The sequence below is a fragment of the Anser brachyrhynchus genome (genome assembly GCF_964034855.1).
Source record: "Anser brachyrhynchus genome assembly, chromosome: 2".
Classification (NCBI taxonomy): Eukaryota; Metazoa; Chordata; class Aves; order Anseriformes; family Anatidae; genus Anser; species Anser brachyrhynchus.
The window spans coordinates 159,472,031-159,497,309 of NC_137695.1; the positions used below are offsets into that span (position 1 = coordinate 159,472,031).

A 25,279-nucleotide genomic window follows, 5' to 3' on the forward strand; every position below is an offset into this window, starting at 1 on the left:
AGAGAAGAGAAGAGAAGAGAAGAGAAGAGAAGAGAAAAAAGAAAAGAAAAGAAAAGAAAAGAAAAGAAAAGAAAAGAAAAGAAAAGAAAAGAAAAGAAAAGAAAAGAAAAGAAAAGAAAAGAAAAGAAAAGAAAAGAAAAGAAAAGAAAAGAAAAGAAAAGAAAAGAAAAGAAAAGAAAAGAAAAGAAAAGAAAAGAAAAGAAAAGAAAAGAAAAGAAAAGAAAAGAAAAGAAAAGAAAAGAAAAGAAAAGAAAAGAAAAGAAAGAAAAGAAAAGAAAAGAAAAGAAAAGAAAAGAAAAGAAAAGAAAAGAAAAGAAAAGAAAAGAAAAGAAAAGAAAAGAAAAAAAAGAAAATAAAGAAAAAAAAGAAAAAAGTCTGGATGTCAACATTGAACTGAAGTTCAATAGTTCATATTCTTTTGAGGAAAAGCCGGGGGTTGCAAAATATGTACTTCATTCCTGCTCTCTGTTGGTGTCACCATGGGAACAAAGGAAAAACAAGTGCATCCCCAAGAAGAAGAAGGAGGTGTTGGAAGGGTGAAGGAAGTTTGCAGCAAGGGCAAGACTAGGATGGGAAAAGGCAAGTCCAGAGACAGATCTCCAAGGCACCCATTACTTCCAGCTAAATATCTTCCTGTCAGTGAGAAAGAAGAGTGGCCATTTTATAAATAAAACTGTGGAGGAGGAGATTTCCCCCCTATATCCTATACCAATGAGGTGTGAGAAATGCCCAGGGCTCTATAACAGAGAGAAGGGTACAAGTGGGATCTGGCTTCTTTTCCCAGCATGCAGACACCTAAATTTGTATTTAGAATTATGGTTTGTTGTTGTTTTGGACAACATTTTCTACCAGGTACTGAGTGACCCCTCTGGGCTTAGATTATTATTCTTGGAAATGAGTCAATAGTAGTTATTTCATAACCAGAGAAGAGAAATGCCCTGGGGGTACATTGGAAGGACTGGAAGGGGCTGTAAATACTGGAGAACACAAGCCATGGCTGGGAGATGCTTCAAAAGCTGCATCATCTGTGGGGGCAACGGGAGAAGGGGGAGAGCTATTGCATAAGTTTAAGGCAAGAAAATCTTCTTGCTATGTGTTGTGTGAGACAACACACATCCTCGGCTGTCATGGCAGCAAGGGGATGAGGCCCAGAGAATTCCTGTTATTGCTCCTGGCTAAGTCAAAAATTTAGGACTGAAAGTGCTGCCATGGCAGGCTGAGCTGTGATCTGCCTTCTTCATAGGTGGCAATGGATATTATAGAAGATGAAAAGCTGTCCTGAGCCATCAAGGGTAAAGTTATGCTGGAAGAACTTTTCTTAGGTTCTTTAGGTGCTTTTCTTAGATAGCTTTAGGGTGTGCAAACCTAGAAAGTATATTTTCTGTGTATGACAGTATTGCTTACTTATAATTGCACTGTTACCAACAGCAATATCTATGCGTTCTCATAGTATTATTATTATTTATTTATTTATTTTTACTTTAATCGTGACCCATGGCTAGGACTTCCACATTTGTGGGATCAGTTTAATCTAATTTCCTACCAGACACTGTAAATTACTTCCTTAATCTCTAAATTCTGTTTCTGGTCTGCAGAAATCATCCAGGATCTCTTCAACATCAAGAAGGTTGTACCACCAGAGAGCAGTTTAAGCCATTGTCATGGGGACCTAGCTTAGGGTAGGAGAGCTGTTGTACTCTTTATGGATGTCAGAGGGATCCTATAACATTTATTCAAGCATTAACTCTCCCCACAATAAACCACACAAATGTCCTTTCCCAATGTATTTCTTATATCCATTGCTGCACTTATGCTTAAGAAAAATAAATAGATAGATAGATAGATAGATAGATAGATAGATTAAAGCCTTAAACAACTCAAAGCATTAAAAGCGAACATACTCTTCATTATGTACTTCATTGATCATTAAACTAATATTGGATGTTTGAAGCAACAGACTTCAGCTCACAGAGTGAACAACCTACTTTTGAAAATCCTCTTTTTCCCTCTCTATTTTTTTGAAGATGCAAACTGGTAGGAGAAATTAAACCAAAGAAATGTGCTGATGTTACTGTTGGGGCCAACGAGGATCAGAGGCTGAGTGGGTGGATTAAGACTAATTGCAAATTAATTGTCAGTGGAGAGTGGGGTAAGGAAGTGAGGGTGAGGTTAGCAGCAGGGTCTTCTGTGCCCTTGTATCTGTGAGTGCCATGTAAACATTTTAAAGATGACGTAAATCTCATTCCAGAAAAGCTGAGATAATTAGCCACTTTGCCTTGTCTTCGCCAAAGACAGCCTTCGAGAACAGAGGCTCACGTCTCTGCACAGCCACACCAGGTAACCCCAGCCACTGGGGGAGGTGGGAAGACCTGATGATAAACCTCATAGTGATAAACCACAAAGCAAATATTAGCAGATTAGCAAAAATTAGCTCTATGTTGACTCTTCAGGGACTAAGGACAGATGTTTACACAGTGAATGATGCAGCATATATGAACTCTTGTTGCAATCTACTGATTAGCACTGTTACTCTTACCAAGAAGGCAGTACGTTCCAGGAAGCCAAAGACTATGTGTTTTTGTTGTTGTTGTTGTTTTGGTAGCTTAGGCTAGAAAAATGTGGTTTTAGCTCTGGAATGGTGTTTGCTGTTCAGGCCCAGGCACATACAGATTAGTGTGTTCCTTACACCAGTGCCATGGATAATACTGAAATGAGGCTAATTGGTATATTGATCTCTACCCTCCTTCTAGCAATGAACAGAGAGAAATTTCTTCAAGTTCTCCTACAGACCCTGCTCCCACCCAGAAAGTGAAATACCACTGTGCGCAGGGCAGCAGTACACTTGACCACAAACTAGTTCTGCCTGGCAAAATTCAGCTGCTAACATACAAGAAAGATAAAATGAACAGCGAGCAACATGAAATCTCTTGAAGGTTGAAAAGGACAACAGTCCAGCCAGACATGCTCTGAGGTGAGGGGATGAAATATTCACTGGCCTCAGACATGGCACTGTAGCATGGAGTGGAAAGAAAGCTGTCAGGGCAGGAAGGGAGAGATGAAACAGCAAAGTAATATAAGGCAAGGCTGGAGTGATTCATGGGTCCAAGCTGACTTTCATCTGACAGTAGATAGCATGACGCTGGGTGAATCTTTGTTAAATATTAAATGAAACATAGATCAGATCTTTAGGAGCAAAAGACAAGGAGATCAAGGGTGGTGCTGAAACACTGAAATGATGGCAGACAGCATTGTCTGAAAGTCTTGTCTCTGCTTGTTTACTAGCAATGCAAAATTAAATAGTTCTCTACAAAACTGACAAGAAGATACCAGGAATGTATCCTCAAAGGTGAATTCCAGTGAAAAAGGATCAATGAAAAAAAAAAAAAAAAAAAAAAAACAGGACATCAAGGGAAGTGGCCTGGAATAATATACAGCATCCTCTAGGATGCTTTTGGTCATTAAAATCAATAGTAGGGGCATGTCATCCAAGGCATTACTGAGTTACCATCCATCAGCTGAGTTGGCATGTCATTTTATGATGTTCACCTCAACCAAAACACCTTGAAGTTTGGCTTAAGCTGTTATATTGTACTTCTTAACTGGGTCTGACTCATAGCGCAAACGGAGTTGGGTACCAGGGCTCAGTCAGATTTTGGCCATTAGACTATGGTGAAGTGATCACCATGGAGCACCTGATGGCCCGTCATCAAACTAGGCATGAAATTACCTCAGTCATTTCACTCATCATTATAAGCCATTTCCAACTCTTGTCTATTGCCAAAGGTTTCGGCTCAGTCATTTGTAAAGGAGAATAAATCACTCATAGATGAGCATAGCATTGTCCACAGTCTGAACTGAAATGGACTTTTAGCTAAAGCAGTCCAATCAGAACAGGTCTGACGAGGGCTTTTCTATCCATGCTGTGAATTCTGCTTCTAAATACACACAGAGCTTTATTATTCAGATTTGTTGATCTCATGTTTCCCACCAGGATTTAAAGCACTTTATATTTAAGAACATACTTGGACTACTTACTGCAAATGGCTAATAGATGTGCAAGAGCCTACAAGTGCATTTAAAGTCTAAGGCTGAGGAATGAGTCAGATAGCCTGCTAAACAGAGAGGCCAGACCTTGAATCCCTACTCTGCCAGCAGAGACAGGCACCCCATGGGAAACTATTTGAGTCCAGTCCTTAATGTTCCCAGTTGGCTTGGTTAGGAAACCTGGGCTTTGTAGAATGCAGAGAAGGGGATTCAAGTTTGCCAGTGTTCTCCTGGACAGCTTTTGCAGCTGTCAAAGCTGTGTTTCACTGAAAGGCACCGATTTATTGAAGCCAAAGTGCTTCTCCCACATCCTTTCTGATAGGAAGTTGTTTAAGTCGATTCTCTGATTAGGTCAAGAGAAAGAAACCTGAATCAAAAGTCAGCTGTTCGTTGTTCCAGTTTCTGAAGACAGAGAAGGTTCTTGGAAATCCAGAATTCTCCTGATCATGGTTCCAGAGGTAATAACCAATTATCTGGGGAAGGAAAGCAAAAGAAAACCACAAGTTTAGACTTGTTGGATTTTTTATTTCAATTGAAGTCTTGTAAATTTCTCATTTCTTTTTAAAGCCTGATGTATAGCTTCAGAATTTTTCAGAGAATTTGTAAGAGAAAAAAAAAAAAAAAAGCAAGGGAAGATTCTGTCCCTTTTCTTACAGATAGCAAACAAGCAAACAAACAAGAGCACAAGCTGGAATACAGAAACCAAATGATTTGGTTAAGGATATGGCGGCACAGAAGAGCTGAAACTCTTCAGGTCTCAGTACAGAAATGCAAGGTCTAGAGTCCTAGAACTCAAAGCTAATCCCCAGTTATTCTAGCTGGATAGCTGCTCCTTATGCTCTGACATCCAAGGCAGCAGAAATAGCAGTAGCTGTCGCCTTTCCCCATGTGCTATCACCTAGAATAAGTGACTGACACGATTTTGTGGAAGCACTCTAGACTTGAGATGTAGACCTTGTTTTGAATCCTCCAGTTTTAACAAATGAAAGGCTGAGTGAATTTGTGTTTCACCTGTTTTTAAATCTGATCATTTGTGGATGTAGGGAATAGCAGGCATATTGCTGATCGATTTGGCCCAGCAGAACTACAACCCCATACTTATTGTTTTATTTCATTGCAGACAGCTGCCCTGTCGCTTGCTGCACAGTTTATATTTTTGGAATATTATTGCTGTCATGGATGGGATAGAACAGGCACCTTGTAAGAGGAGTGATATTAAACCTGAAATATTGTCACTGGTGACAATAAGTGAAACCCTACTTTACAACTGAAAAATCAGAAACATCCTGACTTATGAAGGAGGGTTGGTCTGGCACAACCCTTCTCTTGGTGTAATTATAGATGAAGGCTGGAATCCAGCTTGGTAGCAGCTGCTGACTGGCACTGTAGTCCTGCTTTACAGTTTGTGAGCAGTCACCGAACATATGCATATTCATAAGCAGTGTGTCAGGAGCGGCGATAAGAGGTTGAGAGAGACTCATTTAATAAAACCCAGTCCACATTTCCACCAGCCCAAACATGGGTCTGATTGCAACTGGAAGAACCCCAGCTTGGGAGTGGAGGGAAAGCTGAAGTGGCACGACTTGGCATGGAGAATAACGTTTTAATACATGCCACAAAGCAAACCCTAGAGCTCTATAAAGAGGTAAAGGCAGTGTTGCAGTTAAACAACACAGCTGCTTGTAAATAAATAGTAGTCAGATGAGGACTTTCAAAGGAATGAGTAAGCAAAAGACAGAGGTTATTGTTTAGTTCATGGAGCAAGCCCCCGTGGGAAGGATGGGGCTGAAACAAGCCAGCAACAAATGTCTGCGTCATCTCGTATGCAGGAGAAGTTGCACTCATACAGTGGTAGCTGGCAATACCTGTTAGCACAGCCCACGCACATGTGTTTGCTCAGGGCTGCTCTTTACAACAAGGTCCTGTAAACTGGACCCCACAGAGAGATGCACTCCACTGTGTCAAAGCAAAAACTTGGGGCAGAGCCATCAACAAGTCCTCAGATCATCCAAAACCAGGGAGGAAGGAGTCAGCTGTTTCTAACAGACTTAGCTCCTCAGCAGTGCATCTTCTTGTGGCTCTGAGGGATGAGGTTTAGTGACAGGACTCAGTACATCAGGTTGACGGTTGATGATTTTGAAGGTCTTTTCCAACCTAGATGAGTCTGTGATTATTTCTTGCCACTGGACAAGATCCTTGGACTTGGGAACATGCTGTCAGCTTATATTTGCCATGGACAGGAGCCTTCAGAGAGAGCATGTGGTGCTGCACACCTGCCCCATGAAATTTCTGTGAAATCCTAACGAAGATGTTCAATGCAACCTCTACATCCTGCCCATATTCCCTGTGCACTTCATATTGCACATTCTCCCAGGCTTTTTGTGAGGGCTGCTCTAGGGGTAGACAAGGGGAAGGCAAGCAGGAACAGCAGTGGCATTGAGGTACCAGCCTGCCACACGGAGAAGCCAAACACACAGCTTGCACCCAGCAGCAGCTCCTCTTTATTACTGTGGATACAGGAGCAGCACTTCACTCTGGCTGGGGCCCCATTGCGCTGGGCTCTGTGTACACACATAACGAGGCAGTTTAGGAGGGACTCATCAGCCAGACGTAGCCATCTGTGATTGTCACCCTGAATTCCCTCTGCAATCAACAGCCATTTCCAGAGGGTAATTCCTCTCGTCCTGAAGTAGCCAGCTAAATAACGAGGGATGAATCATGTTTTATACATGCCTGTTTTTCTCCCTCTACGAAGGGGGCTCAGCAGTAGATGTCTAAAATGCATTTCTTTACATGTATTAGAGATGAATCACATATTCAGCTCCTTTCACAAGTGGTGAAATTGTGTGCAACAGCATTTGTGGTGGGCCATACAGTGAAAAAGTGGCAGATGACTGTTTTGCTGCCTGTTCCCAAGGTACTAAATTCTTCCAAGACTGCCTTTCTTCTTCCCAGGAAGTCTTTTCTATCCCAGCATCTCAAAACAAGCTCTGAGCATTAGCTTTCCAAAACACAAATTGGGGCTAGCAAATTGATGCTGGTCTTGGACAGGATGGCTGGGAGAGAGAATTGCTAAACGCCTTCTGGGGCTTTGAGACAGAGCTTGGCGTGGGCAGCAAGCACTGCTAACACTTGGGCAATCCCCTCGCCCTGCTGGTAAGGCTGGGGCTCCCTTTTATTGCATTCAAGTGGCACATTTTGAAGAGAAATGGCTATGTTAGCTGCCTGGGATGTTCCTTTCTGGTAAGTCCATTTCAGAGCTGCTTGGCAAATAGGTCCCTTTCCAGGCCACAAAAACATTTTTAAATATCCCCAGGCACTTGCTTGCTGCCTAAGAAGAAATCCGCTGTCCCAGCCACATGCTTACCACCTCTAACATCACGGCAGCCCAGAGCCCTATTATGTACCAAAACAATCACAAAAGTATCTACTCCAGTGCAAGGGAATCAGAACTGGGGATAAGTCTTTGTATGAGGATAGTGTGGGATGATGAGAGCCTATTGAAGTAAAGGGGAAGAATTTTAATTTTTTTACATGTCTTTTTTATTGGTTTGCCCTGATTAGCCTAGCTAATTTTGGATCCTTGGAGCGGGAGAGAGCTCCTTGAGACTCTTCAATATGTAAGTTTAAAGAACACAGAATTATCCACAGGACAACTTAGATTATAGACATAAATAATTTTTCACTCTCCTTATCACTTCTTAATAGCATCGCATGCAATATGTGCTCTGAGTTGGTTATAAGTGGAAGAGAATTACCACCTCCACAAGCAGCTATGGCTTGCTGTCTCTTCCTGCCCTTTTCAAAAATATGCTTTCAGTCTGAAAAGTCCAGAAAAGTGTCAAAGCACAGTGCTGAGTCCTACCTCTTTGCAAATCAGCCAGTGAGTTACACAATTCCTTTTCATCTTCATTTCAGAGCCTATAGAAGGTGCTGTGCTGTGCTTAGATTCTGGGACTTACTGTAGAAAAAAAAATAACAAAATAAAATCACATCAAAGCTGTCATTCGCTTTGGCAAGTAATTGTATTATAGATGCATGAGGTGTGCTCTAAAGTCTCTCCCCATTTACTTCTCTATCTTCTGCCTGCCACAGATTTCTCTGGTGCTCATTCGTAATGAATTCTGCTGTTTCATGGAAATGACCCATGCTGGGCTGCACCGGAATGGTGATGTCTATTTGGATTACCATGGGGAAAGTGCTAATGAGAGGTGGCAGGACTATTATGGAGGCGAGTGGCTCTGGGGAAGAGCTGTGTTTCAGCTGAGCACACCTGGGATGCCCACGGCTGACAGCGATCGCATTATGCAATTAAAAAGCAAAGTTCAGAGAGTGTCAAGCCACACGGCGCTCGGTCCGTGAAGCATCTCGAAGAGCCTCCTTCACATCCCATTTATTGTGGTAGGGATACAGCTCGGGAGTGACATCCCTTTTCGCTCTTCGGCGTTCCCCCATTACAAATAGGAGGCACAAAACCAAGTCCACTCTAACGAAGTACAATTCCTGCTAAACGCTTTCAATGAGACTTAAATGTTCTTTGCAATCAACAGCTTGTCCCAGTAATTCTTCACTATAACTTGCCAAAGGTCATTGGCAATACTTAATACCTAGGCTGGACTTGTTCTTCTAACAAGAAGATGGGTTCTGTAGGGAACAGAGGGTGTTAGTATAGCTCAATGGGGTTGGAGATCTTTCCTCTGTAGCATAAACTAGGATCTAAATCCAGGACCTGGAAGCCGAGCATAGATACAAGCAGACTAAAAATACCGTACAGACGTAGGTTATTAAGATAAATAACCATGAGAATAGACTGCCTTTTCTATCAGCTCAGGTCTTTCTGAAAAGGCTGGGAGCATTTCACAGGATATATTGTTACAGAAGAACTCTCTGTTGGGTAGATATAAGAATTGTTGGGAGAATTTAATAACCTGTATCATGAAGTAGGCCAGGCCAGAGTTTGCAAAAGTTAGGAGAGGCTGTTATGAAGTCAGCAAGTGTTTTCTAGCTTTGCAGTCTCTTCACGCTGCCTAGAAATGGTTCAGATATGAAGCCTATGATCTGTAAAGACATTTTGAATGAACCATTTCAAAATGATCCTGCACTTTGCCAAGACCTCCTCTAGTGCAGATGAGTAAAATCCACCTCTTCTTTCATTAAAGAAAAGTCAAATCCACTTATTCTCGTTTTTATTGTCTACTTTTTGTTTCTTCTTTTGTTATAACATTTCACCAACACCCTGATTCAGCCTTACAGAGGACAAATTTACTTTTATTGGATTTTAGAGCTGAGGCGATCTTTGGCTGTGTATTTTCATACTTAAATGTTCTGTTACAATTTGTGGAAAGCAAACAGTTCATTCAGTTGTCTAACACCATTCAAAATACCTACGATATTGTGTTGTACTGCACCTACCTGTCAAGAAGGTTATGGATGACAAATAAGTTGAATCCCCACTCAATACAAAATATTTTTTTTGCAAGGAAGGGACTCTCCTATGTAATGTCCAGCTCAGATCCCATTAATTCCTCAACATGGGGTAAAAATTCTTATGTGAAGAGCTGTTTACAGTGAGATAACATCACATAACCTAAAATGAAATCCATTTTTATAGTTAACCTGTAAACAAAATTAACCTTTGAGAAAGTTTACTAGTTACCATAGGCATAAAGTGATAGAATATTATGTGGCAGACAAAAACAACCAATTTTTTAGGAGGGGAAATCTAAAATTCAGGCTGGAAATAGAGTGCACACTGTTATTTTTGTTTTCTTCTGAGACCTGACAAATTTATGAAGGCTGCAATAATAATAATTTGCTGTACTGATTTTCCTTTTACCAAACAGACCTTATCTTTCCATATGCATAAGATGCCAGCTGGAAGTGTGTGTTGGGTACTGACATACAAATTATTAGCACTACATGTATTTTTTTGTTGTTTCCTTGAGAATGTCTATATCGAGCCTGGAACATAGTGTACTATTCCTGTTCACATTTATCTCATCAGTGCACTTACATGTTGACTGTGCTTCCTCTTCACGAAAACCACATGCTGGATATCCCAGGACCATATACTCACATTTTTTTTTTTTTAATACAAACTTCACTCTTAAACACATTTTTATACAACAATTATTTAAAAAAAAAAAAAAAGATTTATTTGCTTAAATGTGAATATCAACTTACTTCAAATACTGTTATTTAACTTGAAGTGCCTTTTTACTATGCACTGTGGAAGATCTTCCTAAAAGGAGCTGAAAGTGAATGCATATCCAATGTTGTGTAAAACTCAGAAAATGAAAGGAGAAACAATAACAGCTAGACTCATTTTTGATTTAAGATTCAGACAAAAAGAATATTCTGACTAACAACAAATGAATTTGTACCTCCTGGCTACTGCTTAATTACAGAGCTTTGGTGCCCTTCTTTTTGCTTACCCATTAGATAGAAAAACCTTTTGCAAAACATCTCCTTAGTGTTTTATTAACCATTCTAATAGCCATCTGAGCCTGGCTACCTTGGATGAACAAAGCAAAATATCTATATAACTACGTATATATCTATATATAGATAAATGTTTTCTGTGTTAATCCAGATCTGCAGTCAGAATCAGAGACAGCAAGTCACTGGTATGTATTTACGTTGCAATTTTATTTTTCTCTGGAGGGTATGAGTGGGAAGGAGAGATAAAATAAGGAATTTTTCTTAACTGTTTTCTCCTCTTCTCGAAAATCACCTTAAAAACTACAGGAGATCTTTAAGTCTTGTGCACTGAGCTCCAGTTTCTGCTAGCCTGTTTACTCACTGGAAAGCCATTTTGCTGTTTCTGGGTAACCTCCGTAAGCATCTCTAATAAAGTCTAAGTCTTTTTTTTTTTGTTTGTTTTCTCCCCCTCTCCTCCTTTTCGCCTTTTCATTCCAGCACACTTTGTAGGTGAGAAGCACCAGAACTAATACACGCTCAGCCAAGGACCCAGGGCTTTCCCTTACAAGCCCCAGGTCAGCAATTATTCCTTTGAACTAGATACTAGTGGATAAAGCTGCACAAAAAAGCCAGCTTGTGGTGCGAAGTTGAATGATTCTGGGTCATACTCAAGGACAGCAAACCTACTTCTTTTTGTTGCTTTTTACAGCCAGGGCTTTTCCTCAGATTTTGCTATGATACAATTCAGCCATCTGTGCTGTCTGCGATTGTCCTTCTCCTTACAGACCGGGATGTTATTGCTGCTATTGCAGGGCCTTCCCAAACCTCAACACAAAATCAGGGCTCTCCTGGATTGGGGGATTTGCAATTAAAAAATCCTTTCTGCCCTACGGAGCCATCTGAATAGAAGAGATGAGGCAGGAAACGCAGACCTGGGAAATTAAATGGTTTGCCAAAGGTCCCAGAGCAACGCTGCAGCAGGGCTGGCAAAAGAGAGGACCCCCTGAAGAACTCAGCTCAGCTCCTGCTGCAGTCATCCATAAGCATCCTCGTGCTCAGAGGAGATTTGTCTGTTCCCTCTGCAGCTAGGAGGAGTTCCTTTTCTTCCTGGACTGCTCTTTCTGCTGCCCAGCTGAAGGCCTGACAAAATCAGGAGACAAGCAAGAAATGCTAGGCCTGGCCCTGGGCCCAGTCATGTCCAAATCTGTCAGATGAAGTTGTTTATCATCCGATATTGCTGCTCTGAAGTTTTTTGTTAGGGCTTGCCCAACTTGTGGACATCCATGGTGCTCTCCCTGCTTGGTTCTGGCTTCTCTGAGATTTATTCTTTTTGATGAACAGCCCTGAAGGGAAGAGGGACAGCAATTATGGTTTCTAGGACTGGAGTAAGAACCTCTTTTCCTCCTCTAAGAAGGGGCATCCTGGTCTTCCCTGTGTCCCTTTCCTCTCCTGCTTACCCTGTTCCACATGCACATATGCAATTAAATCTAGAAATGTTTTTTTTTCATTAACACAGCTGAATTAATGTTGTCTGTTTTCTCCTTTATCATTTTGATAAGCTCCATCTGTCCCAGGGGGAGGGAGGGAAGAGTTTCAGGGTGTATTGATGGACTGCTGGATCCATATGAGGAAGAAAAGCAAAAAAAGGCAGCAGGCACACACACAAAAAAAAGGCAGGAAAATTGTAAGGGGGGTTCAGCCAGAGTACTGAGTACCACAGACAAGTTGGGTAATAGATTACTGACTGATGCTCTGTCTTTGCATGAGGCCATTAATCATGACTATTGCCTGGCTTGATTATTTTTAAAGACTGCAGTAAGCAGGCAGTATCTGTGAGGGAAAGTATTCAAGCTTCACATATGTCAGGCGGAGAGAGCAGAGCGAGATGGGAACAGGCAGCAGACGGTGAGCTTCAAAGGAACAGACAAATAAAAGCCCCCTGCAGCAAAGAATGCCTCAGAGACAAAATGGGAAGCCTGCAGCCTGCAATGCTATTCAGGAAGGTTTTATTAGTAGCCTGCAAAAGTCCAAGCAGGAGAGCTGGGCTGGGCTGTTTTAAAGGGATGTGGAGGAGAGTTTCAGAATATCCCAGGAAATTTTTAGTCCCTGATTAAACTATGTGTTTGTTATGCTGCAGCCATGACTGTATTGGTTTTAACTGGCAAGGAACACTTCTATTCATATGGGGCCTTCTACAGATTGAGGGTGAGATGCTTGCAATTAACTTCCATTTCATAGTCCCTTATAGCCAGGTCTGGATATTAAGTATGCATGGTGAAACATCTTGGACTCTCTCCTGTCCACATGGCACATATAACTTGTTTGCTTGAATTGTGATGTCTTCACTAGTTGAGCTAAAGACTAAAGAGCTTCTAGCAAGGCTCTGTTCCTATTGAAAGCACATGAAGTCATGAAAGCTATAAAAATGCAAGGTATCATTATATGTATTAGAGATATACGTGGAGGCCTACCAAAAATAGAACTCTCCTACCAACCAATATCATGTATTTATGTGTGTATATATATATATTTATATAAGAATATATATATTGGAGGTGCTGCATATGAATCTCTATATATATACATGCAGAAACTTACAGTCTGAATAGCTGAAGGTAGGAGAAAAAGCAAGAGGAGTTTGAACAGGAAACAACTCTAGGAATGGGAGTTCTGTCATCCAAGTTTAGGTGCTGAATTTAGCTGATGCCTTTCAAAAGTCCTTAGGCAGTACCATGAGATGGGAGAAAAAGTCCTTCAGAGATGCTTTTCTCCCTCTGTAGTTCAATGAGGAAATGTAGATGACTAATTTTACATTAGGTTGTTAACTTTTCAAGAAATATCATCCTCTTCTTTATGGGTTCTTGAACTGTTATTGTCTGTTACTCTCCATGTAGGCAGAGGGGAGAGAAATCAATGGTCTTCTGGCTAGATACAGTTGTTCAAGTATCTCTTAACTGTCAGCCCAACAGGTATTGGCTTTATGTCCCTTCACTACCAGCAGACCTAAACTGGCATGGGGCCTACTGAATAATTTAAATATTCAACCCTGAGAGGAAACAAACCACCAGGAGCTTCTGAGTGTAGCTTTGTGGAGCCACCCAATACCCGTTGGCCTACTCACCTTATGCCTTTGCTACAGCTGAGACTGTTGCAACCTCTATCTAAAACCTATATGCAGATCTCCCTTTCACCAGGTGCTTGTGGCCAACATATTAAAGACCTCAGCTGCAGGGAGGTGTTGTCTGGTACCCTCTCCCCACCTATGCTGATTAAGGTGTATGCATCTGTGGAGATAAACACATCCTAGTGTCCTGCATAGGGCGAAGGTGCACTGCTGTGAAATTGCATTCAGGAGGGGTTGACCTAATTAGCCATGGGCAATCAAAACAAATTCAGTCAAGACAAATTCTCAGGAAAACCAGCATATGGAAAGTCAGCTCAGGAATCATCCCAGTGGATCCATGCCAGGAAAGGAGTGTGATTAGCAGGTCAAAAAGGAGAATCTCACATCAGGAGAAACAGGCAGCTCAGCAGTTCAGGGATAGGGGGTGGAACCTGGGGTTTTCAGAGAAAAATCCTTGTCCAGAACTGAGTCATTATGACAGCATTAATGATAGGGGACAGAAACAGATGAATAATAGGAGAGTGCTTTTACTATGTCATTACAGAACAAGGGCAAAATCCAAATTAGGCCACTGTTGCTGAAAATCAGAGGTGAAAGAATAGATGTGTTTGATTAAAACTGGGAAAACAGGCAGGCTGAGGCTGTAGAACAATGAATTGTTTTCTCTTGAAGAAATCCAAAGACAAAGAAATGAAAATGCAGACATTAGAGGGTCCAAAACATCGTCTTCCAAGTGCGGTTTTGGACTCATTTGTGAGAGAAGTTTTAAAATGCTCAGCAAGTCACTGCAGGTAAGTGGGGAAAAAAAATATGGGAAATAAAACAGTAACCAAGAGAGATGCTTTTGTAGGAGATTCTTGATTTAGCTTGGAGACTAATAACAGCAGTAGAGCAGGTAACCCAATGGACTTCAGGTCCAGGACCCTTACTACACATTGCATCCAGAAAGTGGAGAGGGAGGAGTAATCTGCAGGCTGGAGAGGATGATAGTTTACCTCTATTCCCACCCTCTGTGCAAGATGGGGTCATTCCCCCAGTCCTGGTTTTAGGTTACCCAGAGGGTTTGCCTCACACAGTCTTGGGTTGGGAGCTGAAAGTAGATTGGTCACAAGATGAATTCTGCTTAAAGGCCCTTGCAGAAACAGTCTCCAAATGACTGCAATGACATTTTTTGAGATCACTGAGGACTGCTTCCTTCCTAGAATCTTACTGAGTCCCAGAATTGGTGTCTGTTCTAGGTCATAAAATCATAGACTCATAAAATGGTTTGCGTTGGAAGGGATCTTAAAGATCATCTAGGTCCACCCCCCCGACATAGGCAAGGACATGTTCCACTAGACCAGGTTGCTCAAAGAAGGTCCTCGCATGCCATGTTCTCAGATACTGCTGATACTATTAGCGTTTGCCATGACAAACCATTTAAAAAAAAAATATTCAAGTTTCCAAACTCATTTATTTCCATTAGACCTTTAATTAAATTTTGGGAAAATGCCTTACAAAAATAGGTTCTTTAAGGTCTGAAAGCCCCTGGAGACGCAGTTCCAGGTCTGTACTGTTAGGTAATTTCTTTATAATAATGTTGATTCATCTCCTATAGTTGACACAGCCATACCTATACTAATCTCTACTGAGTCATGAGTGGGTATAGTCCATCCAATACCTATAGCACATGTGTTATCACCTCTTCTATAGGGGTCTGAAGAAGCAGAGCCTTGGGCAAAGCTTGTTTCACAGAGTGTGAATCTTTTTATTGATGTTTCTATGGCCCTGAAGTCCACTGGAGCAGAAGGTGAATGTGCAGCTACCTTTCATCTTCTTTAGCCCCAGTGTAGATCAGGGCTGAGAAGAGCAGGGAAGAGTGAGAAAGTCACGGGCTCCACCAGGATGCAATTAGCTCAGCTACTGACCTATGTATTTATTGCATGAAGAAGAAAGGCAGAGGGTGGTTCAGCACCTCTCTTCATCGTTTTCACAGTTTCTTGACTCAGAGACTCCATCACATGACAACAGCACCTGTGTGGAAAACACCACTTAATCACCAGCAAGTGAAAAGATCTTCAGGCTTGTTTGAGTCTATATGGGTATTTTCCTTCTTAAAATCTGGCTCTGTCTTCCTTTCTCATTACTTAGTACCTGAGAGCCTAATTTCTAAAGAAGTTAATGGTAGGGGAGTACTCATCTTGCAGATGCCAAGGAAGCAGTCTCATAGCAACAGCAGCCATGGAAGCACTCAGATCTGATTAGCTCTTCAACCCATTCATGTCCCTTGCACTCCCAGCAGTGTCCTGCCTGAGGGATGAGTTGGCCTCTATCTTATTTTGAGTGTCCTGCGGTATGGATAATTCCCTAGTGAACATTTGAGCTCATCCCGAACAGATGTCTTCCAGCTGCATTGTTCAGAGAAAACCCAGCTTTGGTGTTTGGAAAAAAACTCCCAAAAAGGTATGGAAAGAAAAATATTCTTGAATTATGCAGAGAGCAGATGCAGCTGGAAGCTAGGGAAGTTTCATCAGTGGAGTTCCTCTGCAATGTTACAATACTCTCAGTGAAATTTAGCCGTAGAAAGGTAAAAGCATCCTCTCTGAGGTCCATTTTTATCTCTAGAGGGACATTAGCCATTGCAACAGAGGGATATACTTGCAGGGTATGGTCAAGTACTGTCCAAAGTCAGAGCTGATGCGGCCAGATATTCTGGCAGCAAGCTACAGTCCCGTGGTGACTGTTGCTTGGAGAAAGCGTGAGGTATCCGCTAGTAAAAGAGCTTTAAAAATGTAGAACATGATCTGCGACTTTCAACATGGCAATCAATAATATTGTCCTGAAGCAGGTGGATGGTATGATCCTGCAGCTCTTTGTGGCTCTGTGATCCCCCAGGCAGGTCCCCAGACTCCCTCAGTAATGCCACTGAATGTTTTAGGGGAAAATATCAGGCACTAATTTCTCTTGCAAGAGATAACACAACAAATAAGTAGGCAGCTACTTCTCATAGCATGGGATGAGCTATGGAAAGCCTTTGCCAGGTTTTAGCAGGAGATGGGCCATGTGTGGTCCCAGTGTTTTCCAGGCAGCAGCAGGAGTCAGAACCAAAACCGTTCTCGACACACTCATTAAACCACTACCCCATGACTTGGCAGCTCCTGCGTGACTTGCAGGCAGTTCAGGCAGGGACTTACTGAGCCTGTGATGACCAGAGCTAAGGTTCCTAGGGGACAGTCCCCTCTACCTTCACTGAATGGTTGTCACAGCCATATCACTCTGCTTTTTATATCTAGTAAGCTTGTGTCTGGTGCTTGGACCCTTACTGTCTCCACTTGGCGTTCCATTGTCACCCTCCTCATATTTACTGCTGTACTGTATGGGAGCTGTATAATTTGAATATATATCTCCAATCTTTCAACCCTGTGCACAGCCAACCTTCATTGCAGATCCCAGACTCCACAATGGCAGGGACAGAACAACTCCTGAACTACTTGCCGTAGTCCCTTCAGCTCCTCAGATCCAGACAGGATGATGAATAACTCACCAGTTTTTCACCTTCCTCAGCCCAAGAACAAGTAATTGAACAACAGAAGAGAAAGGGAAACCACCCACCCATGGCCCAGCTCTGATCACTTTGTTTTCTGTCTGGTTGATGGCAAGAAAAACAAAGCAGCAGTGAAGGAGCTGTGACAGGGATGCTCTTCTGGGGGATGCACAAGATGAGGTGCTGGAGGATCTTGAGATAACTTTCCTAACAGGCAAATATGGGGCTTAGTTTCAGAGGAGTCAGGGTTAGATGCAGTCATGGTATGATGTTCCTTGTAGTGGGTAGAAATCTTTATCATGTCCCCCACAAATATGTATGCTGCTGTGGGGGGCTCTATTCTCCCTGCTTGTACCTTCATTTGTAAATCCATCCTGGGAAGCTGCAAATCCCTATTATATTCTGACATCCTCTATGGAGGGAAACTCATTAAATTGATTTTCCACCTGAGTCACTTATTTAGTCATTTATAACATCGGTATAAATAAATAGAACCCATCAAAGGGGATCCTTGAATGAGGTTAAAGGGGAGAGAAGAAGGGAGCCAGGACAACAGCAGCAAGGGGCTGCAGTCCTGGGAAGTTAAAATATTTTTTGTCTTTTCTAGAACTATGGTGGTATTAATATCTTGAGCAAATGTAAACTGTCAGGATGGGAATCTATGCAGAACGCCTCTCCATAGGCAGCGGCACCTCCGTCTCGTTTCCATAGAGACTTGGGCCCCTGCTTCCAGTAGCAAAAATCCTGATTGACACCGTGTACCTTCTGAGAGGTAGAGCCTCAGCGTCATAGAAACAAGACCTGAATCTTTATGAGTCCCTTGTGGCAGGGGGCTGAGCTTTTCAGGGTTCCCTTATTTTACTATTGTTAAAAGTGTTGTTATTATTATCATTTTTAAGCTTCTTTCCTGCAATGGAAAATGTTCTGTCTTAACAGATTTGGAGCCTGTGATTGAATCTTGATTTCAGCAGCCAGGTAAAACTACAGGCAAGTGGCTAGTTTGCACTCTGAATATTAGAGAAAAGGCTGAGTAGGAGGGAAAGAAAAAAAAAAAGAAAAAAAAAAAGTGCTTGATTGATTCTGATGATCAGAATTGCAAGGAAATACAGACTAAGCAATGACTTCATGAGTTGTGGGTCATTTTGGAAGGCTCTTCCCCAAAAGCAGTGAGCTCCCAAAGCCATGACAGTGTGCAAAGGGCCAGACAAGGTGATGTTTTTTCTGTACCCTGAATATATTGCAGGGTCTGGGATTAACTGGGCCCTTTGGGTGAAACCACTTTTTTCCTGGATGGTCAATGAGCCTGGCTTCTGGTCTCCTTACCCCAGTGTGATGCTGGTTTTGGACATTAAACACAAAGTAGGTCCAGTCTCTGAAGAGACATCTCTGGGTGAGGTGGGTAGGTAAAATGGGAGGAAAAAATTACCAGGAAGACTATTCCTATTTGTTTTTGTTGCTTGCAGTCCCTGTTTCACACTGCATGTTTTCAGCAAGCACAGCTCTGCTCTCATGCTAGAAGGGCTGCCAGACAGTGATTTCTGCTGATACAGATGACAATTATCCACATCTTTTTGGGTGGTTCCAGGTAAAACTGCTATGCCAGAGTGTTCTTGCAGAGACCCTTGGTGGTCTCCTCTTAGGTCATCTAGCATGGCCAGGAGGGCACATCTATTAGGGTGTTGAAAGGGCACACTCTTTTTGTCTAGTTTGATATAAGGTAAAAACAACAAAAAGTAGTGAAAATTTCTTGAAGAAAAAAAAAAAGTAGGCATTATCTTGAAAAATTATATGTGACATATTCTACAAGATGACATTTACCAGCTGTTCAAATCTGTTGTTTTATATAAAAGGCCTACAGGAATCAAGTTTTGCTGGATTTTTATGACAGCTGTCTACTATTCCAGATGCCTGGGTTGTACATACATCATATAAAATTGCATCAGTCTGTGCGAGCTTGCTGATCAAAGGTTGAGTCTGTACGGCATTTGTAATGACTGTGATGCTCTGGATGCTCTGTGCAAAGCAGAACCTGTGAAGATTTGGGTGTTCTTGTCATGGAAAGGCAACCATGGGTCTGTCTGTTGGTGGGAAAGATGAAGAGAACTCATTGCAGTGGGGTTCCCAGAACAGTGTGCATCATACCAGGAAGAAGAGTTTGGTAGGTTTTAGCTGAGCTTGGATGCCTATTTCTCCATTTTTTTCCTTGCAGATTTTCCTCCAGTCCCTTCAGCATTGTCTTTGATAGAGAATCTGGAAGAAGCCATCTATGCAAGAAGGAAACTGTTATGGGGGCTCCCACAGATGGAGTTTAAGTGCTTTCATTTTGTATTTTTCCATTCCAAGATGGCTTAGGGATGTCTGCTCACAGTCTGCTGTGGCACCTCATCACTTCTGGATGGAGTGACACTGTTTTCTTCAGCAGTTTGAATGCCACTGCCAGAGACCGAGGCCCCCAACCCAGGGCACGAAGCTGGAGGCAGCTGCCTGTAGTGGCCATAGTGGCCACCAGCCTGAACAGGACTATTGGATGTGACCAGCCTCAGAAACCATGCCCTCCTCATGGGTCTGAAAGGCAGAGAAGTACCATACCCACTGCAGCATTTGCCTGTACAGAGATATGCAGAAAAGCTAATGGTTTTAACTTCTATGGCAGGTAGCATAAGCTGGCCTAAATGCTTGCTCTGGACAAACCTAAGAGGGATCAAAAGAGATGTTAATTTAGCCAGGCTTAATTCACCTCTAGACCTGCCTGTCTGATCAAGCCAAAAGGAAGTAAGCCACACTGCATTAGTCACCTTAATTCTGAACAAGATTGAAGCTACAGGGCTTAAAGTCTTCCAAGCAATTTCGTACTCAATGCCTTGACTCCGTTTGGATTTGCTTTTCTGCAAGTCTCTGTGTAGAGGACACCTCAGAGGTGAAAGACTTCGGAACAGGGTAATTTAGGGCCCAGTTTTTACTTGATTCCAAGGAGATTTATGAACCTTGGCCATTAGAAACAAGTGAGAGTGATTGTGGAGGAAAATGACACCTGAGAAGCAAAAGCACAGAGTAGTAATGGAGATACTATCCTGGGAAACCCTACGCTGCTGTCTGCTTCTTACACTGACAAATATTCCTCTCCATACCTCAGTTTCCCTACCTATAAAATGAGAAGGATTTACATGGTGGATGTGTGCAAAGCAAATGGTATCTCAATGGGGGGCGTATGTGAATAAAAGGTATCTGCAGCCAATTTTTTCTTTCTGCCTTTACCCTCCTTCACTCTTCATCATTTCATAAATCTCTCCCTCCACTGTATACATCTGCCTCCCCAGGGAAAACCAGAAAGAGACCATACCCCAGGTGTCCTCAGTGGCACTAGTATTAGTACTAGTACTAGTGCTGACAGGCGTGTAGATTGTGAAAACACAGCTATTGGTCATTCACTGTCTGGAGAAGTCATTCAGTGCCTAAATGGCTTGGATATGGATCTGTTCTTGGAGAAGAACCATGTTGTAGAGCACATAAACAAACTGGATGTACATGAGGCCTTGAGGCCTACCAAGTTCTACCCACCATGATGATGTCTGCATGGGTAGTCACAGGTCATCCCGTGACATCACATAGGGGTCAGATCTTCCTCCAGGCTTGTGTTGAAGTTACCCTTTATCTCTGTGGTTGGGAAGAAGCTTATTATGTAGGTAATGCTCGCCAGCTACCAAGTCAAATGAATGTGCCTGAATGTGCGAAAGGTCTTCAAGCCCTTTGGGTGTTGCTGGCCACTGTTATACTGGTGTTCTAACCATGTTAGCCCCCAAAACTGCCTAGACACAGGGCAGTCCTTGGGGTGAACTCAGATCTTATCAGATTTCCAGGCAAGAAATGGGTACCTGAATAACGAAGGTGAAAAAGGTGGCTTTTTTGGTATTTACTGTGCCTGACTCCATTGAGGTCTCTCTTATGCAACAATTGTCATATTCTCCTTAGCCACAATATGGGTAGTGGGAATACCTGGAGGGAGTTGAGTACATGAGGTGTGTAGGGCATCGATGAGATCCTAAGAAGGTGGGATGTGAAAATCCCAACCACAATCTTTCTTAGCAACCTTAGTCTACATCTCCCTCCACAGCACAATGTGTGCAGTCTCACCACCCAGAGCCTCTCAGCAGTTCCCATCATTCTTTCTCCCTCTGTTTCTGGTTTGAGATGATCTTAAATGGACCCTGAAATCCTGGGCAGGGTATAAGTGAACATCAACACAGACCACTTGAAGGATTGCACTGATATCACTGCCCAAGTTGAGCTCAGACATAAGGTAACAATCTTAAGTTTGGTTTGTGCTGGTGTCAAAGCTGGAAGTAGTTTGAACCCTCCATTGAATGTTTTTCTAAACCTTCGTGTGTGGGTGTCCTAGGCTCTGTAATTCTGGTTGCAAAGAGGAATTGTTCCTCAGCCCTGTTGGGAAAAGGACCTCATTTTGGTTAAGGAAGGGATTCCCACTCTTCCTATGATGTTCAGAAAATCCTGCCTCACTGAAGAGTAAAACATAGAAGCACACAGAGTGTATTATTTGCAGTGAGTGAAATAATGGAGGCCTTGTAAATTCAGTAGTCAGATCAGGACTGCACAAAACGGAGTGAGTTGAAGTCAGAAGAGAAATCCTCCTAATGACTTAATGGATCAAACTGGAGCTGAAAAAAGCAAACACCACATGCCTCTGAGTCTTGAAAAAATTAATTCCATTGTCTTTGAGTTTTCTTACCTTTCTCTTTTTTGTTTGTTTGTTTGTTTGTTTTTTAATTTGAAGTCAGTTTATAAGTAGAGCTGTTTAGAAACAAAAAGTCAAACAGGTTATTTTTTAAAATGTCATGATATTATTCCTTTAGGAAAAAAAAACAAAACAAAACAAAACAAAACAAACAAACAAACAAAAAAGGAAACAAATCCCATGCACTAAATACCAGCAAGTGGTTCTGTAAGCTTCAGGACTAAATGAAGTCTGATTTTCTGTGGACTTACAGCTTTTGTTTGAATACTTTTACATATAGTGTTAGATGATCACATTCTGTCTGTGCCTATGTGAGAACAATGGAACAACTGTCCTCTGTTCAACAACTCCCCATCAAAAGCATACAGGCATTTAATGATTTTGGAAGCCTCTTTTTGTGAGTGATGCAGCCAGCAGGTTAAAAGTTACTAAGTTTGCAAGGGGAAAGGTGGAAACACGCACTGACACCACACGATCAGTTTCAGAAATGTAGCCTAAAAAGTAATGAAAATGGTTGTCCCTTAGAAAATTATCACTTGCACTTTTTCAGCTAAAACTCTTTGCTGAAATGAGCACCATTTTGCACCTAGCAATCTTTTTTTCTATTTTTAGTGATTAGATATTGGCTGTAAAAAGCATGTCACCTGCCTGCAATGCCTACTTGTAGTATCTGTGGGAATAGGGCTAAAATAATGTCCAGCTGCATGATCAGAGTGAGCGCCCAGAGCTCACCAGAGCATCGTATTGACACGGTAAGTGGAGCCATTAGAGCTGATTGTGTCAATAAGGAAAGTTTCACAGCCTCCCTAATTACACATTGCTTTGCTGGAAAGAGTGGCTCCAGGGGAGCAGTTAGGCTGTGCATAAACACACGCCTGCCTGAGGAGTCAATAAATATGATTTACGTGACTGACCGGTGCAATCACTTTGATTAAAAAAAAAAAAAAAAAAGAGTGAAAGGGGAAAGAAGGGGAGAACACTTATTACATATGTGAATGCCATGCTCTGAGAAAGTAAATTTCACCACTTTTTTAATTGCCCTGAATAAGGAAATTAAGGGACTCATAGCTATGATAAAGAGAGAGGGAAGGGAAGGGAAGGGAAGGGAAGGGAAGGGAAGGGAAGGGAAGGGAAGGGAAGGGAAGGGAAGGGAAGGGAAGGGAAGGGAAGGGAAGGGAAGGGAAGGGAAGGGAAGGGAAGGGAAGGGAAGGGAAGGGAAGGGAAGGGAAGGGAAGGGAAGGGAAGGGAAGGGAAGGGAAGGGAAGGGAAGGGAAGGGAAGGGAAGGGAAGGGAAGGGAAGGGAAGGGAAGGGAAGGGAAGGGAAGGGAAGGGAAGGGAAGGGAAGGGAAGGGAAGGGGATTACCAAGAGTGAATTAGTGACTTTTCTTCAATTCTTTATGTGTCTGATCCTACATTCCTTCTCCACCAGTGGAAGAACATTTCTGAATAGCTCTGCATTTTGGTTCATGCCCCAGCAAACACAGGGATGGTTCCCACTTGGATTTTGGAAAGGGTTTCCATTAGTTTAAGGCAGTTCATCCATTGCTGGACTATATATGTCCCAAGTGACTCCCCACTGATGGAGTTAGGAGTAGTAATAAGTCATTTCTTCATTAAAAGAAGATGTAGGTCCAGTGAATCTCTTGGATTTTAAGCTGGAGCTGTCAGGGAAAAAAATAAATAAAAATAAAAATAAAAAAATCCAGAAGGATCTGCAACAAAAATGGAAAGCTTCGGAGTTCATCTGACACTGTCAAGTGTTCCCCAGGGTCATCCACCTTTCCCACCTCCCTTGGAATGGTATGGTCATCCCACCCATCTTCCTCCACTGCAACTTGGCCATCAGTCCTCCACGCCTCCTCCTGTTGTCCCTCATTGCTCTATTTCTCCTTGCCCTTAAACCTCCTCCAGCAGAGCAACCATGTATCTTGCTTTGCTGAAGCTGTGGGAGTGTGCAGTGCGGGGATGAACAATGATGAGGATGATTTTTCTCTTCTATAGTGGTTTTTAATTTTAATTCCCACAGTGTAGAGTGGAGTTCTGCCCCCCTCTGCTGGAAGAGCTCAGCACCTCCAGCTGAGTTGCTCCTGCTTTTCACTCCGCAAGACAGGGGGTTGATCCCTGCAGGAGACTCAGCCTTTTGGCCATGTCCATAGACCTTGCAAAGTCTAACCTTGTTCTCCTGTCCAGTTTTCTCCTATACTATCCCAGCATGGGATGACTCTGTCTGCTCTCATGTTGCTAGTTTGACTCCTCAATGGTTTTTCACCTCTTTACCATTGACAGAAGCTGAGGGCACAAGGGTGGAGATTCAGCTGTGTACTCAGATTATATCTTTAAACTTTCTCACACTTGAGTTTGTGTTTGAATGACCTGAAGACACACGGGTTAGCAGCTGGCTTATAGTCATCTTTCGCCTCTGGACCATGTCCTGCCTTTCCAACCTGAGAGCAAAAGGAATGCCTGGGAGGTGCATTTGGCAATACACATTTTAGTGCCTGTTGTGAAATAAATGAATCTATTTGTTTCTCCTATTGACCAATCCAAGTGCATGCTATCTGCTGCAACACTGCACCCCACATTGTTTGTCCTAGAGTCCTTCTTGCTGGGGGGAGACCAGGGGCAGAGCAGGGAGTGGGGACTAAATCCACCTGATTTAGCAAAACTTTTTCAGAAGAAAAGGGATGTGCAGAGGTAGAGCAGACTAATGTACCCCATGGGATGAAGGTCTTTGGGGTCAGATCTTTGAGTCCATACCTTTGCAGAAATACCCAGTTCAGTTCAAAACTCTCTGAGGTATCTCCCCTGCCGTGTTCCCTTCCCCTGGTCCAGAATACCTGGAGGTATTTTATAGGTAAAGAACCCAAGGAATTGAAAATATCCATGCTGTAGAGGAATACAACATATAGCAAAGCACTAGCCTGATAACAGCTCCAGGATATCTGTGCTGCTGAGTGTTGGCTCTTCTGACTGCTAAGGTCCCTTTGGATATCAGGTAGAGCTGATTCAGGCCTAGCAATTTCTTTACCTTGCCCCAGCTTGCTCATCCATGCAAATTACCTCTCAGGCATGGGTATGAATGTTATTGCTCTATGTTTTATTTGACTTTCTCTTAGCTGCACCCAAAAAGCCCTGAACAATCCAGTCCTGTGTCTCCCAGCCTCCTGGGCCACCACCTGGCTCAATCTGAGGCTAAACAACCCCTCTTAAAACACCTCCATATCCACATCCAAACCCTCCTCTCCAAAGGCCCAGTACTTTTCATTTTGATGTTAGTCATCTGCTTTTGCTGAGAAGTGAGATTTTATGACTCAAACAAGCCCAAACAACTGACAAGAATACATCTTCAGAGTGCTATAGATACTTGAGTCCCCCATGAACCAAGACAGAAAGACCAAAAAAGCAAGGCGCAAAGCAA

The 25,279-nt window shown here is 42.4% G+C and overlaps 1 long non-coding RNA gene across 1 annotated transcript in view; it reads left to right on the forward strand.

Annotated features, from left to right (window-relative positions):
• Positions 1-20,346, forward strand: part of LOC308190247 — a 52,693-nt gene extending 32,347 nt beyond the window's left edge. Inside the window, exon 6 of the long non-coding RNA XR_013947029.1 lies at positions 19,321-20,346. This is a non-coding gene — a long non-coding RNA (uncharacterized lncRNA). The remainder of the gene's footprint in view (positions 1-19,320) is intronic.
• The last annotated feature ends 4,933 nt before the right edge of the window (positions 20,347-25,279 follow it).